Here is a 14,067-nt window from a genome sequence, read left to right as displayed (position 1 = left end):
AGGCCCACCTGCACTCAGAACCCTTCCACACCCTTGGTTCATATCCCAAAGAACCAACCCACTGCCACCTCTTCCTGCCACCACTGCTCACCCCACTGCCATGCCCCACCACCCACTGTGTGGATATCTGCTGTTCGCATACAGTCCATGCCAGGCAGAAGAATAGGTACAGGCCAAGACAGCCAGAAGAACAGATAGGTGAACTGAGATGGAGACCACACTAGCCTCCAGACTCCAGAAAGGCAGTCCACCTGAGATGTCCTCCGCTTTCTCCGAGCTCTCCAACACTATTCCCAATGCCAACTCATATCCTTATCAATATATTCTATCCCCCAGCTTGAGATGAGACTCTCTGTTGGACTAGAGGTCATCAGAAAACAAGGAACAAAACATACATCCAACAAAGACAGACTCAAAAATCAGTACCATACCTACAGTCATCCTAAATCCGGAAGCCTAGATGCCAGTGTAAGAAGCAGAACCAACATCAGCAAGGAAAATACATCAGCACCAGAGCCCAAATATCCTATGAAAGCAAGTCCTAAATATTTGAGTATAGCTGAAGCACAAGAAAATGACCTTAAATCTAACTTTATGAAAATGATAGAGGTCCTTAAATAGGAAATGAATAAATCCCACAAAAAAAATCCATGAAAACCCAAACAATTGAAGGAAATGAATAAATTCCTCAAAGAAAACCGGGGGAAAAAAACAACAGTTGAAGAAAATGAATAGAGCTATTTAAGATCTGAAAATAAAAAATGGAATCAATAAAGAAAACACAAAGTGAGGGAACTCTGGAAATAAAGAATCTAGGTAAGCAAACACAAAGTTTTTTTGTTTGTACAGATGCAAGCATCGTCAACAGAATACAAGGGACAGAAGAGAGATACTCAGGCATTGAAGATGTTGTAGAAAATAGATAAATCATTCAAAGAAATGCCAAATATAAACAATTTCATTACTGTCATAAAATATCCAGAAAATATGGGACACTATGAAAAAAGCCAAACCAAAAAACAACGGAAATAGAAGAAAAAGAAGAATCCGTCCTCAAAGGCCCAGATAATATTTTTCAACAAAATCATAGAAGAAAATTTTCCTAATCTAAAGAAGGACATGCCGATAAAGGTACAAGAAGCTTAGAGTATACCAAATACTTGGACCGGAAAAGAAAGTCCTCTTGCTGCATAATAATCAAAACACTAAACATACAGAACAAAGAAAGAATATTGAAAGCTGAAAGGGAAAAAGAGCAACTAACAAATAAAAGCAAACCTATTAAACTCACACTTGACTTCTCAAAGGAAACTCTAAAAGCCAGAAGGGCCTGGATACATGTTCTACAGACACTAAGAGACCACAGATGCCAGCCCAGACTACCCAACAAAACTTTCAATCACCACACATAAGATATTCCATAATAAAGTAAAATTTAAACAATATCTATCTGCATTCAGCCCTACAGAGAGTACTAGAAGGAAAGGTCCAACCCAGGGGAGTTTAACTACACCCATGAAAACACAGGATACAAATAATCTCTGAACAGCAAAACCAAAAGAAGGGAAGCATGTGCACTCTCTCTCTCTCTCTCTCTCTCTCTCTCTCTCTCTCTCTCTCTCTCTCTCTCTCTCTCAAACACACACACACACACACACCCATCACCACCACCAATGAAATAACAGGAATTAAAAATCATTTGTCATTAATATTTCTCAATCAATGGATTCAATTCTCCCAATAAAAATACAGAAAATCAAGATTCATCCTTCTGCCGCATACATGAAACACACCTCAACATCAAAGATACACATTACCTAGAGTAAATGGTTGGAAAAAGATTTTCTAAACAAATGGGCCCAAGAAGTAAGAGGGTATAGCTATTATAATTTTTAACAAAATAGGCTTCAAAGCAAAATTAATCCAAAGAGATAAGGAAAAATTCACCAACATCCCATTTCAATTCTTAACATTCATGTGATAAATGCAAGAGCATCCACATTTGTAAAAGAAATATTACTAAAGCTTGAATCACACATTGTACATCAGACATTAATGGTGGGAGATTTTAATATCCCATTCCTACCAACAAACAGATCATCCAGAGAAAAACTAAACATAGAAATAGAGGAGCTAACAGACTTCATGAACCAAATGGACCTAACAGCTAACTACAGAACATTCCACCCAAACACAAAAGAATATACCTTCCTGGCAGCACCTCACAGAATTTTCTCCAAATCTGACCACATACTTAGTCACAAAGTAAAACTCAAAGGATGCAAGAAAATTTTAATAACCCCCTGTTATCTTATCAGGCCACCATAGATTAATGTTGAATGTCAACAACAACAGAAATAACAAAAAACCTACAAACCTCATGGAAACTGAACAATTCTCTACAGAATGACTACTGGGAAAAGGCAGAAATAAACTAAATTTACTTGAATTCAATAAAAATGAAGGCACAATATACCCAAACTCATAAGATACATTGAAAGCAGTGCTACGTGGAAAGTTCACAACATTAACTTCCTTCATGAAGAAACTGGAGAGATCCAATTCTAGCCAGTTAACAGCACACCAGAAAGCTCTAGAACAAAAAGAAGCAAGCTTACCCAAGAGCAGGACGTGACAAGGAATAATCAGACTGAGGCTGAAAACATTAAGAGAAACAGAACAATACATAGAATCAATGAAACCAAGAGTTGACGCTTTGAGAAAATCAACTAGATAGGCAAACCCTTATCCAAACTAACTAAAAGACAAAAGAGAACATCCAAATCAACAAAATTAGAAAGGTAAAGGGGCCAAAACAACAGAAAGCAGGGAATTCCAAATAATCATTAGTTCATACGTTAAAAAACCTGTATTCCACAAAATTGGAAAATCTAAACTGAACGGAAATGTTTACCCCATCTAAAGGAAATATGGAGACAAAGTGTGGAGCAAAGACTGAAGGAAAGACCATCCAGAGACAGCCCCACCTGGGATCCCATCCCACATACAGACACCAAACCCAGAAACTATTGCTGATGCCAAGGAGTGCCTGCTGACAGGAGCCTGATATAGCAGTCTCCTGAGAGGCTCTGCCAGAGCCTGACAAACACAGAGGTGGATGCTCTCAGCCAACCATTGGACTGAGCACGGGGACTCCAATAGAGGAGTTAGGGAAAGGACTGAAGGAACTGAAGAAGGGGAACCCCATAGGAAGAACAACAAAATCAACCAACCAGACCCCCTCAGAGCTCCCAGGGGCTAAACCACCAACCAAAGAGTACACAGGGAAGGAGCCACAGCTCCAGCTGCATATGTTGCAGAGGATGGCCTTATCTGGCACCAGTGGGAGGAAAGGCCCTTGGTGCTGTGAAGGTTCAATTCCCCAGTGTGGGGGAATGCTAGGTTGGTGAGGTGGCAGTGGGTAGGTGCAGTGGGGAAGCACCCTCATAGAAGCAGGGGGAGAGGGATGGGCAAAGTGGTTTGCTGAGGGAAAAACTGGGAAAAAAGAAAACATTTGACATGTAAATAAATAAAATATCCAATAAAAAATGTTTTTCCTCAATAGATTTCACTTAGTAAAGTTAAATCAGTATCAGATAAACAATTTAAGCAGACTTATACCTGAAAGGAAATAAAAGTAATTATTAAAAGTCTCCCAACCCAAAGTTCCTGAACAGAACACCAATAGCTTATGAAACGTAATCCACACATCTAATGAGGTCCAAGAAGAACAGAGGAGTGGCCCCTGGTTCTGGAAAGACTCAGTGTAGCAGTATAGGGCAAAACCAGAACAGGGAAGTGGGAAGGGGTGAATGGGAGAACAGGGGGAGGAAAGGGGGCTTATATGACTTTCGGGGAGTGGGGGGCCAGAAAAGGGGAAATTAGTTGAAATGTAAATAAAAAATATATCGAATAAAAAAAAAAAGAAAAAAAAGAATTGGCAAATGGGACCTCATAACATTACAAAGTTTCTGTAAGGCAAAGGACACTGTCAAAAAGACAAAACGTCAACCAACAGATTGGGAAAGGATCTTCACCAACCCTAAATCCGACAGAGGGCTAATATCTAAAAAATACAAAGAACTCAAGAAGGTAGACCCCAGAGAACCAAATCACCCTATTAAAAAGTGGGGTACAGAGCTAAACAAAGAATTTTCACATGAAGAATTTCGGATGGCTGAGAAGCACCTTAAGAAATGTTCAACATCATTAATCATTAGGGAAATGCAAATCAAGACAACCCTGAGATTTCACCTCACACCAGTCAGAATGGCTAAGGTTAAAAACTCAGGAGACAACAGGTGTTGGTGAGGATGTGGAGAAAGAGGAACACTCCTCCTCTGCTGGTGGGATTGCAAGATGGTACAACCACTTTGGAAATCAGTCTGGCGGTTCCTCAGAAACCTGGGCATGATACTTCCAGAGGACCCTGCTATACCTCTTCTGGATTCCCCGGCTTGCAATAAGGACACATGCTCCACTATGTTCATAGCAGTCTTATCTATAATAGTCAGAAGCTGGAAAGAACTGAGATGTCCCTCAGTGGGGGAATGGATACAGAAAATGTGGTATATTTACACAATGGAATACTACTCAGCAATTAAAAACAATGAATTCATGAAATTCTTAGGCAAATGGTTGGAACTGGAAAATATCATCCTAAATGAGATAACCCAATCACAAAAGAATACACATGGAATGCAATCACTGATAAGTAGATATTAATTAGCCCAGAGCTCTGAATTCTCAAGACACAGTTAGCATATCAAATGATACCCAAGAAGAGGGAAAAAGAGGGCCCTGGTTCTGAAAAGAGTTGATTCACCATTGTAGGGTAGTACCAGGACAGGGAAATGGGCTGGGGGGTGGGGGGATGATTAGGAAATAGGTGAAGGGAAGAGGGCTTATGAGACCGGTGGGGAAGTTTGGAATTTCCAAGACACAATTCACATATCAAATGATGCCCAAGAAGAAGGAAGGAGTGGCCCCTGGTTCTGGAAAGGCTCAGCGCAGCAGTGTAGGGGAATTCCAGAACAGGGAAGTGGGAGGGGGCAGATTGGGGAATAGGGATAGGGAAGAGGGCTTATGGGACTTTTGGGGAGGGGGGATCCAGGAAAGGGGGAATCATTTGAAATGTAAATAAAGAATATATCAAATAAAAAAATAGAAAAAAAAGTCTCCTAACCCAAAATAGCCCAGAGCAAACTACTTTTAGCACAGAATTCTCTTGAGACTTTCAAAGAAAAAATAACAATAGTCCTCAATTTATTCCATACAACATAAACAAAAGGGATAATGCCTAATTCATTTTACGAGACCACAATCACCCTCATAACAAAATCACACAGACATCCAACAAAGAAAGAGCATTAACCAACCAGTTTCTCTCCTGAACATTGATTCAAAATACTGAATAAAATATTCGCAAACTGAATCTAAGACCATGCTAAAAAAATAAAAGTAGGCTTCATCTTAGACATGCAGGGATAGTTCAACATAGAAAAATCTGTCAGTGAAATCCATATAAGCAAACTGGAAAAAAAAAAGATCATTCTATTAGATTCTGGAAAAGCCTTTGACCAAATCCAACATTCCTTCCTGATAAGTCTCAGACAGATCAGGGATACAGGAAACTTACCTGAATATAATGAAGACTAATCAACACCAACAACAAAACAAGCAGGTTAAAGATCTGTGTGATAATAACTAGAAGTCTTTGAAGAAGATATCAAAAGACTAAAAGATCTCCCATGCGGAATTCGGTGGCGGCTGCGGAGGTGGCAGCAGTGCAGCAGTGGCTGCTCCAGCTGAAGGGCCATCAGCAGTGGAACCAAGGCGACACAGGGTCCAGTTAGGCCCTGCGCCCACGACCACTGACCTTCGCTGACCAGCCAGGCGGCAAGCAGCTGCGGATTTGCTGTGCTTTTCGCTGCTTTGCTGTGCTTTTCGCTGCACGGAAGCCACTTCAGAACTCGGCCTCCCGCCAGTCAGGAGAGGCTCACCTCCATCTTGGTTTCGGACTCCAGAGAGATCGGACAGACTGAGGTACACAAACATAACCCGAGGCCAACATCACGGGGGTCTGAGCCCGACGGGCATTGGCCTGCACCCAGGCCCTGGGCTGTTAGGGGGGCCATCGGGGTGCCAACCCAGCCAGGTTTTTTTTTTGCCCGGGGTGGCGCGCACGCCGCCATTTTGCCTACAGGACACCAGAGAGCTCTGGCGGGCAGAGCCGGCTAGCAGGCATAGCCTGAGGCTAACAAAGCGTGGGTCTAGGCCCCAACAGGGCCTGGACTGACCCCAAGAACTGGGCAGCTTGGTGGGCCATCTGTGTGTCAACCCGCACAGGAGATTGTTAGCACAGCAGACTCTCCTGGCACTTTCAGGGAGCGCGAGCACGCACGCCCACCATCCTGGTCACCTGGCTGACCCAGTTGACAGTCATAGCCCAAGGGGAACTTTGATCTGACCTTGGCCTCCCAGGCTTTTGCCTGGATCCAGGACCTGGGCGGCCAGGCTAACCTTATGTGCGCCAGCCCGGTTAGGGGATCGGCTGCCCAGCGGAGTGATTAGCACGCAGGGGAGGTCCCAGCAGCATACACCATCGGCGCTCCCTGGGGGTGCACACTGGCTCCATCTGGTCCACAGACACAATCTGGGGCAAAGCACACTAGACCTGCAAGGGGACCCAAGAGGAGGACAGCACAGCAGCAATCTGCTACAGGGGAAACCCAGCCATATAGTGTTGCAGTAATAGCCCCAGAGCCCCTCAGGAGGCCCAAACACCAGCCAGGGACAAGACCAACTAAATCCAGAGAACAAGATGGCAAAGGGCAAACGCAGGAACACTACTAACAGAAATCTAGGCAATATGGCAGCATCTGAACCAAACTCTCCAACATCAGCAAGTCCTGGTTATACCAACACACCAGAGAAACAAGATTTGGATTTAAAATCACTGATCATGATGCTGCTAGAAGAACACAAAAAGGACATAAATGAATCTCTTAAAGAAATACAGGGGAACATGAATAAGCTAGAAACCCGTATAATGGAAACAGAAAAATCACTTAAAGAAATGCAGGAGAATAAGGCTCAAGAGATAGAAGCCAATAAAGAAGAAAGGCAAAAAAAAAAAAAAAAAAAAAACTTAAAGAAATGCAGGAGAACTTGAGTCAAGAGGCAGAAGTCATGAAAGAGGTAACACAAAAAATCTCTTAAAGAATTACAGGAAAACACAAACAAATAAATGATGGAACTGAGCAAAACCATCCTGGACCTAAAAACAGAAGTAGAAACAACTAAGAAATCACAAAGGGAGACAACTTTGGAGATAGAAAACCTTGAGAAGAAATCAGGGGCCATAGATGCAAATGTAAACAACAGAATACAAGAGATGGAAGAGAGAATCTCAGATGCCGAAGATACCATAGAAACCATTGACTCAACAGTCAAAGAAAATGCAAAATGCAAAAAGCTTGTATCCCAGAACATCCAGGAAATCCAGGATACAATGAGAAGACCAAAGCTAAGGATTATAGGTATAGAAGAGAGTGAAGATTTACAACTGAAAGGGCCAGCAAATATCTTTAACAAAATTATGGAAGAAAACGTTCCCAACTTAAAGAGAGAGATGCCTATGAATATACAAGAAGCCTACAGAACTCCAAACAGACTGGATCTGAGCAGAAATACCTCTCGCCACATAATAATTAAAACCCCAAATACACTAAACAAAGAAAGAATATTAAAGGCAGTAAGAGAAAAAGGCCAAGTAACATATAAAGGAAGACCTATCAGAATCACACCAGACTTCTCACCAGAGACAATGAAAGCTAGAAGATCCTGGGCAGATCTCATGCAGACTCTAAGAGAACACAAATGTCAGCCAAGACTACTATACCCAGCAAAACTCTCAATCACAATAGATGGAGAAACCAAGACATTCCATGACAAAACCAGATTTACACAATATCTTTCCACAACCCAGCTCTACAAAGAATAATAGGAGGAAAACTCCAATACAAGGAGGGAAACTACACCCTGGAAAAAGTAAGATAGTAACCTTCCCTCATCAAACCCCAAAGAAGATAATCACTCAAATATAAAAATAACATCAAAAATGACAGCAAGTAATAATCTCTATTCCTTAATATCTCTTAACATCAATGGACTCAATTCCCCAATAAAAAGACATAGACTAACAGACTGGATAAGGAAACAAGACCCTACATTTTGCTGCATACAGGAAACACACCTAAATGTCAAAGACAAAAACTACCTTAGAGTAAAAGGCTGGAAGACAACTTTACAAGCAAATGGTCTCGGGAAACGAGCCAGAGTAGCCACTCTAATATCAGATAAAATTGACTTTCAACCTAAAGTCATCAAAAGAGACACTGAGGGACACTTCTTGCTGGTCAAAGGAAAAATTCACCAAGAAGAACTTTCAATTCTGAACATCTATGTGCCAAATGCAAGGGCACCCTCATTCATAAAAGAAACTTTACTAAAGCTCAAAGCACACATTGCAACTAACACAATAATTGTGGGGGACTTCAACACTCCACTCTCCTCAATGGACCGATCAGGAAAACAAAAACTAAACAGGGACACAGTAAAACTAATTGAAGCTTTGGACCAATTGGATTTGACTGATATCTATAGAACATTTCACCCTAAAGCAAAAGAATATACCTTTTTCTCAGCACCTCATGGTACCTTCTCCAAAATCGACCATATAATTGGTCACAAGACAGACCTCAACAAATACAAGAAGATCGAACTACTCCTATCAGATCAATATGGTATAAGAGTGGTTTTCAATAGCAACAAAAACAACAGAAAGCCCATATAAACATGGAGGCTGAACAATACTCTACTCAATGACACTTAGGCCAAAGAAGAAATAAAGAAAGAAATCAGAGACTTTTTAGAATTTAATGAAAATGAAGGCACAACATACCAAAATCTTTGGGACACAATGAAAGCAGTGCTAAGAGGAAAACTCATAGCCCTGAGTGCCTCCAAAAAGAAAATGGAGAGAGCATATACCAGCAGCTTAATGACACACCTGAAAGCCCTGGAACAAAAAGAAGCTATTTCACCCAGGAGGAATAGAAGACAGGAAATCATCAAACTAAGGGCTGAAATAAATCAAGTGGAAATAAAGAGAACCATACAAAGAATCAACAAAACCATGAGCTGGTTCTTTGAGAAAATCAACAAGATAGATAAACCCTTAGCCAGACTGACCAAAGGGCACAGAGAAAGTATCCAAATTAACAAAATTAGAAATGAAAAGGGAGATATTACAACAGAAACTGAGGAGATCCAAAAAATCATCAGATCCTACTACAAAAGCCTATACTCAACACAACTGGAGAATCTGGAGGAAATGGACAATTTCCTAGACAGATACCAAATACCAAAATTAAATCAGGACCAAATAGATCATCTAAACAGTCCCATAACCCCTAAAGAAATAGAAGGGGTCATAGAAAGTCTTCCAACCAAAAAAAGCACAGGACCAGATGGTTTCAGTGCAGAATTCTATCAGACCTTCAAAGAAGACCTAACACCAATACTCTTCAAACTATTCCACAAAATAGAAACAGAAGGAACCCTACCCAATTACTTCTATGAAGCCACAATTACGCTAATACCAAAACCACACAATGATCCAACAAAGAAAGAAAACTTCAGACCAATCTCCCTTATGAACATCGATGCAAAAATACTCAATAAAATTCTTGCCAACCAAATCCAAGAACACATCAAAACGATCATCCACCATGATCAAGTAGGCTTTATCCCAGGGACGCAGGTTTGGCTCAATATACGGAAATCCATCAATGCAATCCACTACATAAACTCAAAGAAAAAAACCACATGGTCATTTCATTGGATGCTGAAAAAGCATTTGACAAAATTCAGCATCCTTTCATGCTTAAAGTCTTGGAAAGAACAGAAATTCAAGGCCCATACCTAAACATCGTTAAAGCAATATACAGCAAACCGGTAGCCAGCATCAAACTAAATGGAGAGAAACTTGAAGCAATCCCACTAAAATCAGGGACTAGACAGGGCTGCCCCCTTTCTCCTTATCTTTTCAATATTGTACTTGAAGTACTAGCTTGGGCAATTCGACAACATAAGGAGGTCAAAGGGATACAAATTGGAAAGGAAGAAGTCAAACTATCATTATTTGCAGACGACATGATAGTCTACCTAAGTGACCCAAAAAACTGCACTAGAGAACTCCTACAGCTGATAAACAACTTCAGCAAAGTAGCAGGTTATAAAATCAACTCAAGCAAATCAGTGGCCTTCCTATACTCAAAGGATAAGCAGGCTGAGAAAGAAATTAGGGAAATGACCCCCTTCACAATAGCCACAAACAGTATAAAGTACCTTGGGGTGACTCTTACCAAACATGTAAAAGATCTGTATGACAAGAACTTCAAGACTCTGAAGAAGGAAATGGAAGAAGACCTCAAATAATGGGAAAACCTCCCATGCTCATGGATCGGCAGGATCAATATAGTTAAAATGGCCATTTTGCCAAAAGCAATATACAGATTCAATGCAATACCCATCAAAATCCCAACTCAATTCTTCACAGAGTAAGAAAGAGCAATTATCAAATTCATCTGGAATAACAAAAAACCCAGGATAGCTAAAACTATTCTCAGCAACAAAAGAAATTCTGGGGGAATCAGTATGCCTGACCTCAAGCAATACTACAGAGCAATAGTGTTAAAAACTGTATGGTATTGGTACAGTGACAAGCAGGCAGATCAATGGAACAGGACTGAAGATCCAGAAATGAACTCACACACCTATGGCCACTTGATCCTCGACAAAGGGGCTGAAAACATCCAATGGAAAAAAGATAGCCTTTTCAACAAATGGTGCTGGTTCAACTGGAGGTCAGCATGCAGAAGAATGCGAATTGATCCATCCTTGTCTCCTTGTATTAAGCTCAAATCTAAATGGATCAAGGACCTCCACATAAAGCCAGACACTCTGAAGCTAATAGAAAAGAAATTGGGGAAGATCCTTGAGGACATCAGTATAAGGAGAAAGTTTCTGAACAGAACACCAATAGCATATGCTCTAAGATCAAGAATTGACAAATGGGACCTCATAAAATTACAAAGTTTCTGTACAGCAAAGGACACCATCAAAAGGACAAATCGGCAACCAACAAATTGGGAAAAGATCTTCACCAATCCTACATCAGATAGAGGGCTAATATCCAATATATATAAAGAACTCAAGAAGTTAGACTCCAGAAAACCAAACAACCCTATTGAAAAATGGGGTACAGAGTTAAACAAAGAATTCTCACCTTAAGAACTTCGGATGGCAGAGAAACACCTTAAAAATGCTCAATTTCATTAGTCATTAGGGAAATGCAAATCAAAACAACCCTGAGATTTCACCTTACACCAGTCAGAATGGCTAAGATTAAAAATTCAGGAGACAGCAGATGTTGGAGAGGATGTGGAGAAAGAGGAACACTCCTCCACTGCTGGTGGGGTTGCAAATTGGTACAACCACTCTGGAAATCAGTCTGGCGGTTCCTCCAAAAACTGGGCACCTCACTTCCAGAAGATCCTGCTATACAACTCCTGGGCATATACCCAGAGGATTCCCCACCATGTAATAAGGATACATGCTCTACTATGTTCATAGCAGCCCTATTTATAATTGCCAGATGCTGGAAAGAACCCAGGTATCCCTCAACAGATGAGTGGATGCAAAAAATGTGGTATATCTACATAATGGAGTACTATTCAGCCATTAGAAACAATGAATTCATGAAATTCCTAGGCAAATGGATGGAGCTAGAGAACATCATACTAAGTGAGGTAACCCAGACTCAAAAGGTGAATCATGGTATGCACTCACTAATAAGTGGATATTAACCTAGAAAACTGGAATACCCAAAACATAATCCACACATCAAATGAGGTACAAGAAGAACGGAGGAGTGGGCCCTTGTTCTGAAAAGACTCAGTGAAGCAGTATAGAGCAAAATCAGAACAGGGAAATGGGAAGGGTTGGGTGGGAAAACAGGGGGAGGGAAGGGGACTGATGGGACTTTTGGGGAGTGGGGGTCCAGAAAAGGGGAAATCATTTGAAATGTAAATAAATATATCAATAAATTAAAAAAAAAGATCTCCCATGCATAAGAACAAGTAGGCGTAACATAGCAAAAATTGCCATCTTACAAAAAACAAGCTACAAACTCAACACAATCCCTATCAAAATCCCAACACAATTCTATACAGACTTTGACAAAAACAATACTCAACTTCATATGGAAAAACATAGGCCAGAATATCTAAAACAATCTTGTACATTAGAAGAAACTCCAGAGGAATACCATCCTTATCTTAAGCTGTACTACAGTAACTAAACCAACAAGCCACTGGCATAAAAACAAAAAGGCTGATCACTGAATCAAGTTGAAGACAGAGATATAAAGCTATACACCTGTGGACAGCTGCTTTTTGATAGAAGTCAGAAAAATACAATGGAAACAATGACATGTCTTCAACAAATAGTTCTGGTCTAACTGGATGCTGGTATGCAGAAGAACATTACTAGATCCGTATCTATGTGCACAAAACTCAAGTCCAAGTGGATCAAAAACCTCAACATAAAATGAGATACACTAAATCTGATAGAAGAAAAATCGGGGAATAGCCTTAAACACATTGGCACAGGAGACAATTTCCTGAACGAACAACAATCTTAGCACAGGCACTAAGATTGACAATGAATAAATGAGACCTCATGAAACTGAAAAGCTTCTGTTAGGCATAGACACCATCAACGGGACAAAACAGAAGCCTAGAGAATGGAGAAAGATCTTCACTAACTCCACATTATTTCACAGAGGGCTAATATCCAAAATATATTTAAAACATTAAAAAAAATACTAGATAGAAATCAACAAACCAAATAACCCAGTTTAAAACTGGGGAACAGATCTAAACAGAATTATCAGTAGAAGAATCCTTAATGACTAAGAAATGCTTAAATGATCAACATCCTTAGCATAAGGGAAGTACAAATCAAAATTACTTTGAGATTCCTTATGCCTGTCATAATGGCTAAGGTCAAAAATACAAGTGACAGCTCATGCTGGCAAGGATGTGGAACAAGGGGAACATGATTTCAATGTGGACATTTCTCAGTGAACTGGGAACTGATCTACCTCAAGACCCATCTATACCACTCTTGGGCACATAACCAAAGGATACGCCTTCCTACCAGGACACTTGTGCAAATGTCTTCATAGCAGCTTTATTCACTATTGCCCCAAACTGGAAACAACCTAAATGCCCTTCAAATGAAAAATGGATAAGATGTAGTACATTTACACAAAGGAGTATTATGCAGCTATTAAAATAATGACATGAAATTTGAAGGAAAATGACTGTAACTAGAAAAAATTGTGCTCACTTCGGCAGCACATATACTAAAATTGGAACGATACAGAGATTAGCATGGCCCCTGTACAAGGATGACATTCAAATTCATGAAGCGTTTCATATTTTGTCCTCCCTCAGAGGAACTGACAAACACACACACACACACACATACACACACAAACAGAAAAAGAAAAAGAAAAAGAAAAATTTATCCTGAGTGAGGTAACCCAAATCCAGAAAGCATATACTCACTTATAAGTGTATATTGACTAAAGTAAAGGATAACCATGCTACTCTCTTAAGACCCAAGGAGGCTAGACAGGAAGGAAGAGAAAGATGAGTAAGTCCTGGAGAAAGGGGTGGTGGAGGAAGGGACCGTAAAGAGGAGGGAGAGGTAACTGTAATCAGTGTGTAATATATGAGAGAAGAATTAAGAAACAGAAAATAGAAACCAGCAATCTACACATTCAAGGCAATCCTCACCAAAGTTCCAATGACATTCTTCACAGAGAAAAAGAAACTGCTAAAGTTCATATTGAATTAACAAAGACCACAGAGAGGCACAAGACTTCTAAGCAGAAGCAGCACAGATAAAAGTATCACATTATCTGACCTCAGA

General features: G+C 40.4%; 1 protein-coding gene and 1 non-coding gene across 2 annotated transcripts in view; one reads left to right on the top strand and one right to left on the bottom strand.

Moving 5' to 3' along the window:
- Positions 1-14,067, bottom strand: part of Dpy19l2 (dpy-19 like 2) — a 109,369-nt gene that overhangs the window by 57,207 nt on the left and 38,095 nt on the right. The window lies entirely within an intron of this gene.
- On the top strand, positions 13,472-13,575 carry LOC127690240 (U6 spliceosomal RNA). Its single transcript, XR_007978981.1, has one exon. It is a non-coding gene; the product is annotated as a U6 spliceosomal RNA (small nuclear RNA).

This window comes from Apodemus sylvaticus, chromosome 7, assembly GCF_947179515.1.
Source record: "Apodemus sylvaticus chromosome 7, mApoSyl1.1, whole genome shotgun sequence".
NCBI lineage: Eukaryota > Metazoa > Chordata > Mammalia > Rodentia > Muridae > Apodemus > Apodemus sylvaticus.
This window is presented reverse-complemented; position numbering and strand designations above follow the sequence as displayed.